The following is a 12,884-nucleotide window of genomic DNA, read 5'->3' on the forward strand; positions in this document are numbered from 1 at the left end:
ACAGTACTTATTTTCATTGCGAGCTTTTTATTCCCGAACAGCTATTCGGCGCTCGCAATGTAAACATACACGAGCGACAGATAGGAAGCGATTAATCAAAACAAAGAGTTTTTATGACTATCTAGATCTATGCAGTATTTAAAGGATTACATATATTTATTTCTATATATATGTAATAATTATACATAATATGGAAAGACTTTTCTCTCTGTGCAAGGAAGAGCTAATCCAAACAGCGTGCGAGAGAGAGACCGCTGCTTAGTGCGCGGGAAAAGGACAGCGTGATAAACACGCAGTGTTTATTACCTGAAGCAAAAATTAAAGGCCGTTGAACCCAGACAATATAGGCCAAGTCGAACAGCTAATCTCTGAAATAGATCGAAGAATTAAGAACCTTCATTTTATTAAAGTGATTTCGCGAGTAATAGAAGGTAAATCATCTTTTAATTTATCCATTGCTCCGACTATACAGCAACTCCTACACCGCACTCACTCCTCGAACGATGTTTCTGCTCTTCCTTCCTCTCCTACCAATCACCTTCGGACACACCTGTATGGAAGAATCCTAACATTTTCGGGGCTATTTGCTTATACCTTAAGTGAAGACTTATTATAATTGATTGTGTGCGGGAATTTGGTATTATGATGTGTGTTTGAAGGAGGAATCGACGCTAAGTAAAGATGAACTACAATAATTTCGTTTTATATTTTTATTTAATAAAAGTTATAATTCTTATAAACTACAGTGTTGCCACCAAACCCCTCCCTATTCCCCCTTCCACCTCTTCCTCTTCCTCCCGATCCTCTTCCTCCCGATCCTCTTCCTCTTCCTCCCAATCTTCTTCCTTTTCCTCCTACTTCTCTTCCTCTCACACCTCCTCCTCTACCTCCACGGCTAAGGTGGTCCCAATGGCGGCGTGCCTTTCCGCCTTCTGTTCCTCTGACTGTAATATAATTCAAAATTTGTTAATATTATATGTAATGGGAATGAAATGTTTTTTCAAAAAGGAATGTATAATATTTGTTAATAATGAAATATTACCACGAGGGAGTGGCCTTTGCACCACTGCTCCTAAAGCAGCCGAAGGGCCCGAAGGCTGGCGCTGTTGTTGTTGCTGCTGCTGCTGCTGATGCTGTTGTTGTTGCTGCTGCTGATGCTGCTGCTGTTGCTGCCGCTGATGCTGCTACTGCTGCTGTTGCTGCTGCTGCAGTTGCAACTGCTGCCGTTGCTGCTGTGGTTGCTACTGTGGTTGCTGCTGTTGTTGCTGCTGTTGTTGCTGCTGTTGGTGCTGCTGTTGCATCCACATTTGTTGATGCAGCAGCTGTTGTTGCTGCTGTCTGACCAGCGCTTGGATGGTTCCTTCTAAGGAATCCAAGCGCTGGTCATAATAATGCAGCACTGCTGCATCGGCTGCTGCTGCATTTCGAGAACGACCGCCTGTATAAATATAAGACAAAAAATGAATTAACATTAAGTACAATGTTATATATATTATGAAATATTTCAAATAGTAATAAAAGTGTACTTGCTTCGTTCGTGTTGCTCTTCGTGAGACATTCTGAAAAGAAACGAAAAATTAAAATTTAATAAAAGAAGTTAGATCGGTGAACTGAATTATTTATTTATAGGGTGTGTCATTCATTACAATTAATTTGACAAGCATATATAAAATAATTAAATGTTATAATACAAATGATATATATTGGTCATTACAAATACCTTTCTGTAAATGAATTTGAAATTATCGAATTTTAATCATTAGAACAGTCGATGAATTTCTCTAAGAAAGTTTGGCGGATAGAAGAAGGTCATGAAATTTATTTACTTGTCACAATAATAATATTAATTAACTATTAATAACTAATAAAAATTAAGATTTTATAGGTACTCTAAGAAGTATCCATTAACAAATAACTTTTTATCTATGCTCTCAAATTCATGAATTTAATATTTTCAATATTAAGAAACTACTTACTGTGCGAACTGCCTGAGAAGTCGATCCATTGTAACTGATCGATTATTAAGTATGGCTTTCGGACGATGTGGATATGATACAGTTTCTCAATGTTTAGGTTTACTGTCGAAATGTAGCTACTGTATACTTGTCAGCCATAGATGTAAACAATCACATAAGTTTGAAGAAAATATCTATAGATTCGTTCAGTCGGTTTAAATCGCTGATATTTAAACGACTTAAAATTTCGAGGTGATAAAAGTAGTGAAGATTAAAGTGAATTTTCGGTGTTTATTTTGTGTCCCAAAAACAATTTATTAAATAAAATTGTTTATTGTTCGGTGCATAATTGTTGAACAGCAGTTATTTACAACGCCGAAGGGTCACTTCCTTACTGACAGCAGGAAATTTGGATTAAAAAATCTTCAATTGTGAGTACTGAAATATTATTATATTACGTTATAATATACAAAAAATTTGGTATTTAAAAACTAACAGTACAATCAAAATCGGGAAAAATGGATTCAAATGATAATCCAAAAAAAATGAAAGCAATGTTTCGCAATGATTGGCTGGACTATGATCCTTCTTGGAAAGTGTGGTTGCAAAAAGCACAAAATGATGATTCCAAATTTTATTGTCTTGCGTGTGACAAAGAATATGTAGGTGGTTTATCACAAGTCAAAAGGCATGCTTCGCGTCAACTACATTTAAATAATGTGAAATGTCTGGAAAAGCCTGAAGACTTTGATGCAGAATCTCCTACTTGTTCAACAGATGAACAATTTAATTTCAATGATAGGGTAAAAGCAGCGGAAATAAAAGTAGCAGCTTTTTTTGCTGAACATAATCTTTCCTTCTTATACAGTGCAGAGTTATTGAAATTGTTTCAAGATATAGGTAAAGAGCCAAATGTTTTGCAATCTATGTCCCTTGGTAGAACCAAAGCAACTAAGATTGTGAATAACGTTCTGTGCACTTATGAAACAAAACGAATAGCTGATAATTTAAAAAATAATAAATTTTCTGTGTTTGTAGATGAAACTACAGATATAACAAATGAAAAGAAAATGACATTGCTTACACGATATGTGGACAGAAAATCGTTATGCGTTCAAATAGATTTATTGCAGTTAATTAATTTAGATGCAAGTGATTGTTCTGCAGATAAACTATTTACCGCATTCAGTGATGAATTAATTCGTCATGAAATACCATTTTCACAGATTACTGGATTGAGCTGTGATAATGCTTCGGTAATGATCGGAAAGCATGAATCTTTTCAAACGAAGCTATTGCAAAAATGTCCACAATTAATAACAATGCCTTGCATTTGTCACTCCTGTGCACTGGCAGCTTCTCATGCTTGTAAAACTATACCACTACCACTAGATAACTTTATTAAAAAACTAGTATCTTTCATCAATTTGAGTAGCAAAAGAACTGCTATATTTGATGATTTACAGATAGCATTGGAAAATGACAGCAAAAAATTATTGAAATACGCTGAAACTAGATGGCTTTCGCGCCATAATTGCATAAAGCGTATATTAGAACTGTGGTCATCATTACATCAATTTCTATTAGAACAAATGGCTGATAAAGTAAATCAAGCAGAGGAGCTTCTTGTCATAATGCAAAATAGCGAGACAAAAGCATATTTATTATTTCTGGAACCTGTACTGGAGAGATTTAATTCTTTCAATGCTTCTTTCCAAGCTAAAGAAACAAAAATCCAATTGTTGCATGAATCATCGATTAACTTTCTGATGTTTTTTGCAAATAAATTTTTAAAACCAGCAATATTGCAAAAAGATATATTTTTACCAAATTTGCATAATATTGATTTTTCAAAAAAATCTAATCAACTTAACCTTACGGAAATAGACGTAGGTTCAGAATGTGCACATTTTTTGGAAGATGAAATAATGGATTCGAAACTCACAGTGGAACACGCAGAAATAATTAGACAAAATTGTTTATGTTTCTTAACAAAAGCAAGTGAGGAAATCCGCAAAAGGTTTCCCCTATGTAATAAATTTTTAGAAAATTTAAATATTCTAAAGGCAAATATAGCACTATTTCATGATGATCGAGAAAAGAGTGGTGTTACATTATTACATATATGCCGTCAACTAGGTACTTTCGATGAACGTTCTATTGCGAAAGAATGGATATATCTTGTAACGTTGCGTTCTCGCAACGTTACTATAGCTGCCATCTAGCGCTTTGCTAATCTCAAGCGCTAGATAGGCGGGTCGCGTACGAACTAGGGAGTTATCAACCGATAAGTATTGATCTAGGATCGATAACTTGTCGGCTCCCTAGTGCCGCGCGATGGGTGTAGCGGGGCAGCGGCGGGACAGGCGCAGGGCCTTACCTGCTTCCGCGGACTGCCCCGACACACGTAGTTTGGATGTCAAAGGTGACACTGATAGTGCCTCATAGTGCCCCGCCGCCGATATAGTGCGACCCCACCGACAGCCGCCACACAATGCAGGAAAAAAAATAAGAAGGTGCAGCGACTGCCAGGGAGCCGCGAACCCATATCGGACGACGGGACTCCCTAGCCCTTCGGGCCAGCCACCAAGGGCGAGAGCGATAGAAGGAGAGAGAGAGAGAGAGAGAGAGAGAGAGAGAGAGAGAGAGACGAGAGGAGAGCGAGATAGAGAGAGAGAGAAAAGAAGAGAGCTAGCCCTAGAAAGCTGAAGTAAGGGTGATTATTCGTTTTGTATCATAGTCCTGTGACGTCCCGGGGTGTGCTAGGGCTTTAGGGCTCGTAGCACCGAACGGTTTTATAGGGAACCGCTGGCCCGGCTCACCTGTCAAGGGTAAGCGGGCAACTTAGCGGAGTGGTCATTCCGTCGGACCTGTACCCCCTGTCATATTGTGTAGAATCGCGAATTAGCCAGAGTGTTCGCGATTACATTGACTCGTTGTGTGTTCGACCGTTGACTGGGACGTTCCCTTCAGTCATTTAAAGGCCGCGGACTTAGTATCATTATCGTGAGGACTCGCGACCTTAGGCTTACGGAAGTAAACACTCCGGGTCGTTGTTGTGTTTAAGTACGCGGGAACGGAGTGAGTGCGAATAACCGTCGCGGAACGCGCACGCGCGGAAAGAGGGACTTATCCGCGTAGCGCCGAGTAGTAGTTGACCTAGGGATCCGCCGGTGGCGCGCGAGTACCGCGCGACTCGGTGGGGCCGCCGCGGACGCCGACTAGTGGCTCGAGCGCGAGACTAGCTAGTACGTCAGCAAGGTTGCCAAGTGTAGTACTTTCGGTACTACCGTAGTACCCAAAAGCGACATATCCTATAGCGTAGTACTATTTTGGGTACTACGCTATTGTCGCTGCTGATACTACTGGTCGGCGGAAATACGTCAGAGGGTAGAGACTGTAGAGGGACCGCAATATAGATATTTCTAATTACTAATTTCAAAATACATAATGCATGGTCCGTGAGCCAAGACAAATGTTAGTATTTATTGTATCGTACATACATACCACAAGTTATAAAGTAATATAAAGAAATAAAGTGACAGTTTTAATCTTACTGTTATGTACATAGAGTAAACATACATAACTCATTGTTACAATAAGCATAATATAATTAAAATATTTAATATTATTTTCATTTGAAGACATAATTAATAAATCTAAATTATCATAGTTATACTAAAATACCAATAGCCTCATTGTAAAGGAGAAATACTCCTAATAGCGACAAATTCCTGAGTGTAATACGAAGCGCCAGACGCAGCTCGTTCACACTGTCGCCAAGGCTAAGTCCCGACACGTGGCAAATGCACTTCGACGGCAGTCGAATGTTCTAGAACAATGACGCATTTGACCTTTGGGACCCGCAAATGTTACCATATAAGGTAATGTTTGACGCTGCACTTTGAGGGTAAGAGCCCCAAACGTGCAGCCCCAAAAATCAGTTCGAGTAAAAAGCTAAAAAGAACAAGTCGAGTCTCCTAGGACCTTCAGTCCTCTTATCTCTTAATCTTATCCAGGCAATCCTTTGTCTCTTAAAACTATAATTATCTAGCTCATAGCTCTGGTTATCCACTTATATAAAGAAGAAACATTGTAAATCAAAAATCAATAAACCTTATTATACAAGAGAATTTCAAGTTTGTCGTGAATCAGCGATTGAACCACAACAAACTGGTGGCAGCGGTGGGATCCGTTGACTGGTGAAGATCAAACCTACATAAATCTTCATCCCAAGGAAAATCAAGAAAATTTTATTTCTTCGATCGACTAACCTCTACAAGGACGAACCGACGTGGACAATCAGCGATACTCAACGAGACATCCGCCAACTTCGCCTTTCTCAACAACGGAGCGACAAACCCACAACTTCGAGGTTCACCCCGCATACTACCTCACGACTACAAGAAATCAACGACTGGAAACCAGCAGAACTTGCAGCCAGCCAACCAGTGAAAATGAGCTTTTGGTGAGTACGGTACCAATCATATCAGTAGCAATTTTATTTGTGAACATTGTAACCGCGAGCCCATAGCGTTCGTCGTACTAAATTTCTTCCATGTACCGTAATCCCGATAATTTAGACCGAACTCAATCTGAACCTAGTTTAACTCCCGCGTTACATAGTGTATCTCGACCAAATCGTGTTTCAATCACCCGAGAGATAGATAGTTGCATCTCTCATTTAGGGAATAGAACCTTACGTACTCTTCGGGAAACAGACGAAGGAACCCCATTTCGAAACGTAAATACGCGAAGACGGAATAGACTAACTATGGCTCACCGTGGCAACGCGAACAACGACGCCCCAGATTTAGACCATAGTTACACCGCAGAACGTCTGCCTATCAGAATAGAAGACGCACCAACAAACACGATTCCTCATGACGAAACCGTCCCTCCTAGCGCCATAGATGCTGAAATTAGAAAGTTACACAACAGCATAAGGCCCCGCGAAATTAGCGCAATTGAAGAAGAAAACGCGAGACTGAGAGACGAACTTTCCAGACTACGCCAAGATTTTAATAGGCTCCCCGCGAGGACCTCCACGGCAAGACCGGCACAACGAACATCGTATGTGACTCCCTGCGAAAGACCTCGATACGTGCCAAATTTTGACGATGAGGAAGAAGAAGAACCTCATCACGGATATGCTTCCCTACATGTAACTCTCGGAAGAATTCCAAAGTATAAAGGAGACCCAGACGAGCTAGAACCGTTTGTGAATTCTATAGTTATGGCAAATCAAAATCTACACCCGTTAGATAGAGACGAATTTCTACGGCAGGTTAGATTTACAATACTAAGAGGCAAAGCTTATACTGAAACTAAGCATAAAGTAATCGAAAATATCGAGCAACTAATACGAGAATTAGAAGAAGCATTCAAACCCCGACGGTCTACCGCGACCCTCCAAAATAGTTTAAATCGATGCCGACAAGGAAAAGACGAATCGGTACGGTCCTATGCTTCTCGACTAGAAGACATATTATCAGGTTTGAAAGAAAGATGCATCACGCCAGCAAATGACCCGGCTAAAAACGAAGCCATAGAAGAATTGTTAACGCAACAAGCGAAACATCAATTCATAAAAGGATTGAATTTTAAACTCCAAGTTATGGTAGCATCTTGCGAACGAGCAACTCTAAGAGAATCAATTGCTATCGCAATAGATCGTGAATCCTTGACTCGCTCCGACGAAGAGTACAGAACTCAACAGGGCTCGACCCATGGCAGACGCGATAACCAAGGACAACAACGACCCTCCGGACAACGGAATAATTTGCACCTCCATTGCAAACGCTGCGATAGGAAAGGACATGTAGCCGAAAAATACTACGCGCGACTTAGCAACGCAAAACGGACTCAGAGTCACTCATCTTCCGTTAACAAAGTATCCACCTCTTGCAATTATTGCAAAAAACCAGGACACACCGTCCAAGAGTGCCGCACCCTAAAAGCAAAGCGAGAAAGAGAAGCTCAACAGAATGCAAATAACTCAGAACAACCAATTAACGAAAGTAGAGGAGCTGTGCGGTTCCGATGACAGGGAGTGGGGGAAGCTGTTTTGTGGTGTGGAAGGGGGATGGGTGGGGATAAGACTCTCTTAGTATGGTAGTGGTGGGGATGAGGAAGGAAAGGGTCTTATAGTGGGATCGCGTTTGGTTAGGGAGGGTGGGGGTATTTTTCACCCTATGTCACAGTTGGAAGGTCTTATAGTGGGACCGAGTTTGGTTAGGTAGGGGGTATTTTTCACCCTATGTCACAGTTGGAAGGTCTTATAGGGGGACCGGGTTTGGTTAGGGAGGTGGTATTTTTCACCCTATGGTACCGTTGGTTAGTTATCCTACGGGGACCTAACTTATCCTACGGGGCCCTAGTTGAGGGAAGGTTTTTTCACCCTTCGAAGTCGATGGTTAGTTACCTTACGTAGCCTAACTATTTCCGACTCTGCTACACAGATAAACTAGGTTGAGTTAATTGCTAGTTCCAGTAGTCACCGCTAGGTGACTGCCTTCCTTAATCTTCTTTCGCGCTAATGGTATTTTAATATTACGTAATTACACACACGGGTGAACTAGTTCAATTTAATTGATAGTACCAGTAATTGCCGCTAGGTGGCTACCGCAATCCCCCCTTTTCTCGTTAGTTAAATTGTAGATAGCTATTGTGATAAGTTGCTGATATCGTGCAAGGAATTAACTTTCCATCGAGCATGGAATTATAACTTTGCATGGCTTTAACAAAACCTATGCAGCGAATAACGAAATATCCTCTAAATGAAAAGGTATAGTTTTAATAGTCTCCCCTATTGGGGAGAATAACAATTTAACATCAATTTCAGGAATATTAATATTTTGATAGGGCAACTTATTAAGTCCTAGCTGTTACTAAACCTATGTATCTTATAAAAGAGATTGCAGTTTCAAGATTTTCTTAGTTCAACGTGCTACTTCACTATGTCGATAAATAAATTCGGATCTGGTTTCAATACCGGTAAAGTGAGAAATTATTCACACAAAATTGACAATGATACGTTAAAGTTTGATAAAAAAAGGAATGCATTTAATGCCAAGAAGAAAATAATTTCAAACTTAGAATGTGATGTTACTGATGAGACAAGTGCTGTGAATATGGCTGCTCTGTTACGTAATTCGATGACTGTACGTGATAGCTTAATGAGGGAATTGTTTGAATACAGTGAAAAGCTAACTCACTATTACCTAAAAGGTAACCGCCTTGAGGAAAAAGTTACAACTCTGCTGAAAAAAACTGATGAAATTGATGAAATTGATGAAAAAATTAATGATATTAGTGAAAGAATTAATCAATTGAATGATAAAGTCAATTATATTGAAAATAAATTGGAGCGAAAAGTTGAGGCATTACGGAAAGATATGTATGGTAGATTGAAAATTGTTGCAAATTATATCTCTAATGAGCATCAAAAAGAGGAAATCACGACTGCCAATGAGAAGAGAAGAGAAAATGATTGGAATTATGCTCTAAAGAAACTTATATTACCGCCAGTGATTGATGAGCTAGTGTAAACATAATACGTAGTGGAATAGTCATGGGAGTGAGGAGAAGAAAGAATTGGTAGAAGAGTTACATGACAGACGGAATTTATTTATATATATAAAATGAAATGTTTTTACAATTAAACTTATAATTAAACAAATATACATAAAATTTATATAAATGATAAAAACTTATAATTGATCTGATATACAAATATACATCAATTTATACAAATATATAAAATTAAATGTTTTACAATTAAACTAATAATTAAACTTATATCAATATATATATATATATATATATATATATATATTTTATTCAATCATCTGAAACAGAGAAATCCAGTTAATATTTTACAAATTGTAAGTTTAACATTTGATACTCACATCTATTTGTTGATGTACCCATCGTGCGAAAACGTTTACCTCTTGATATACACAATGCATAGGCTTTCTCGTATGATTGGTGAACATTTTTACGCGTAGTTTACACGGGGTGTTGCAAGGTTTTATAGTGGCTATCAAATTATCAAATTTAGGACAACCAAACCTTTCCAAATTTGTATTTGGGATATCCAAGTAATTCAGAACATCCCGTTCTACATGTCCCCCTTTATAAGCTACTAGGGGGTATTCACAATCCAATTTTATGCTATTCACAAATTTGTAAATATCTTCTTGATTATAATGTTCATATCCTGTGTTGCAATATTTTATCCCGTGAATATTTTTGAAGACGAAATTTACGCTTTTTTGGTCCTTAGTCGATAAACTTTTATACGGCTCATGAACACGAAATGCACCATAATTCGTATTTCCCGTAGTTAAGTTTTTGATTGCCACTTCTTTATGCACAAACTTTCTGTTTATCATAAACCCGTCAAAATCGATTATATGTGTAATATGAAACAGTGAAGACATTTTTAAAATGGAATGTTATTTGTCGTACGAATCAAACGTTCAAGCAATACTGATGCCTGTCCTACGATTTCTTCGAGCTTTTAAGCACTGTTAGGGAGGTGTCAACAATTTTTTTAATCTACGGTAGGAAGATGCCTATATTACTCTTAGAAAAACGGAAACGTCATTGGCTCTAAGAGAGAATATTTTCTGCCCTATGCTACATGTAGTGGGCGGTAATTCTAAGATGCTTTAAGGGTTGACAAAACTTTTGTCCTACGGTGGGGAAATGACTGACCTGCCACTCTTGGAAGAACGGAAACGTCATTGGTCCTCAAGAAAATATTTATGACCTATGCTACGTATAGTGGGAGATAGTTTTGACCTATGGTGAGGATAGTAGGAGGGATGAAGAACAATTAGCTTGAAGAGAGAGAGAAATTTTTATGAAACATTCATATTTAAATAGAATTATTTTAGTATAAAAAACGTAGGCATAATGGCACCATCGTTCGTTGATTTTCAAGGATTCCGTTTGACGGATAAGTCATTTATAATCAAAGAATTTGCTGTTATACAAGAACAAAAAGTGTTCCATATTTTATTTTCACCGCCCTATTCATATTCGTGGCTAAGTGAAGAGGAGCGAAAGCGGACAGAGTAAGTATATGAAAAAGAAAAAATATATATTATTTTTGTTTAATATAATGTTTCTTTTTAGCTGGTTCTTTCTAAATTATCACGGTTTAAATTGGGCGGATGGCTACTCACCCTACTATAAATATAAAGATATTATAAGGAAGTATATTTATGATGATGAGGATGAGATTTTTGTGAAAGGAATTGAAAATACAAATTGGTTAAGAGATATTTGTAATTTAGAAATAACTAATGTAGATAATTTTATGTGGGGGGATTTTGATTTAGAAGATAGCTTGCATAATTCACATCTTCCAGCATGTTTGAATCATGAAGGTGTATGTGCCTTAAAAAATGTCTATTATATGAAATATATGTATGAGCAAAAATCTGGAATATATGTATAACTGAAAAACGCTTGCATCTATTTTCTAACATGTCGTTACCTGTCCTCAATGTTCTCTTACCCCCTGAAGTGTTTCAGAGATCCTTTATCTAAAGAGAGCTCAGTTTCCCACCCACTTTTCCTCAGTTCCTGATTAGTCCTCTCGAAGAAAAGAACAAAAGATGTCTCTACGAAATAGAGTTTTGAAAACGCAAGAAGAATATCGCGAGTGGGTACGCGAGTGTCGTGAATATATTCATAAACTCAGAATCTCTAATCGCAACGCACCTATAGGCACGCTGCAGAAAAATTTTGCAGAAATTGCACAAATACAGTGTCTTCTACTTAGAGCAGCTAAGGATAAGAGTTATTGTTTGAATCATGCTCTCAAGAATCCTGATTTAGGAAATCAGCATAATTATCATGAGTGGGTACGCAAGTGTCGTGATTATATTCGAAGTTTAAGAGATGCTAATAGATCTGCAGCTCCCGATACAGTACACAAAAATCTGACTGAAATAACAACTATCCAGCGTCTACTTCTGCATGCGGCAAAAAATAAGAAATCAATTGGAGTGAGAAAGCTTATTTGGAAAGATCTCGAGTCTTCATTTAAATCTCGAATATGTAGCGGAATGGTTGTAAATTATAATTATATAGAACCGCGTGATTTTCTAACAGGTGCAAAAGACTTAGTACAGACCTACACAGAAAAAGTGTTTAATAACGTGAACGCAGTTAAGATAAATTGCATCTTTAACGGACAATTTATTTGTAAAGATATAAGTGATATTAAACATATCTCAACCCGCAATGCAGTTTTATACAAAACTGATAGTTTTAGTGAATGGTACAATACAAATATAATAGAGAAAATTCTAAAAGAATTGAGTGAGTTTCAAGAGCGTGATAGCGGATGGGCGTTGGAAAAAATTCTGAATTTAATTATAAATATAAATTATTATAACTCGCTGCATATAGGTTGTGCCATCGAGCTTCCAGAATCTATTAAGAATAAACAGGCTGTGATAAACATACACAGTGATGATAATACATGTTTTGCATGGGCTGTAACGGCTGCACTCTATCCGGCAAAACCGAATACTCATCCACAACGAAAATCTTCATATCCTCATTTTACAAATGTTTTCGATGTTAGAAGTATAACGTTTCCGACTACATTAAAACAGATTCCGAAATTTGAGGAAGATAATGATGTCTCTATTAATATTTTTACTATGGTGGAAGAGACTGAGACGAATGAGAATACAATCATAGCACCTCTACAATTAACAAAATGCAAGAGGACCAGACACGCTAATCTTCTTCTTCTCGAGCATCAAGGAGCAGCACATTTTATATGCATCAGGAACCTTTCCAGACTGCTAAATGGACAGCTTACTAGAGGAAAACGCTCTCATCTTATTTGTGATCGGTATGTTTTACTATATATATATATATATATATATATATAATTACTGC

Source organism: Prorops nasuta, unplaced genomic scaffold (genome assembly GCF_024137725.1).
Source record: "Prorops nasuta isolate Cenicafe-Biocafe unplaced genomic scaffold, Cenicafe_Pnas_1.2 PNAS00010, whole genome shotgun sequence".
NCBI lineage: Eukaryota > Metazoa > Arthropoda > Insecta > Hymenoptera > Bethylidae > Prorops > Prorops nasuta.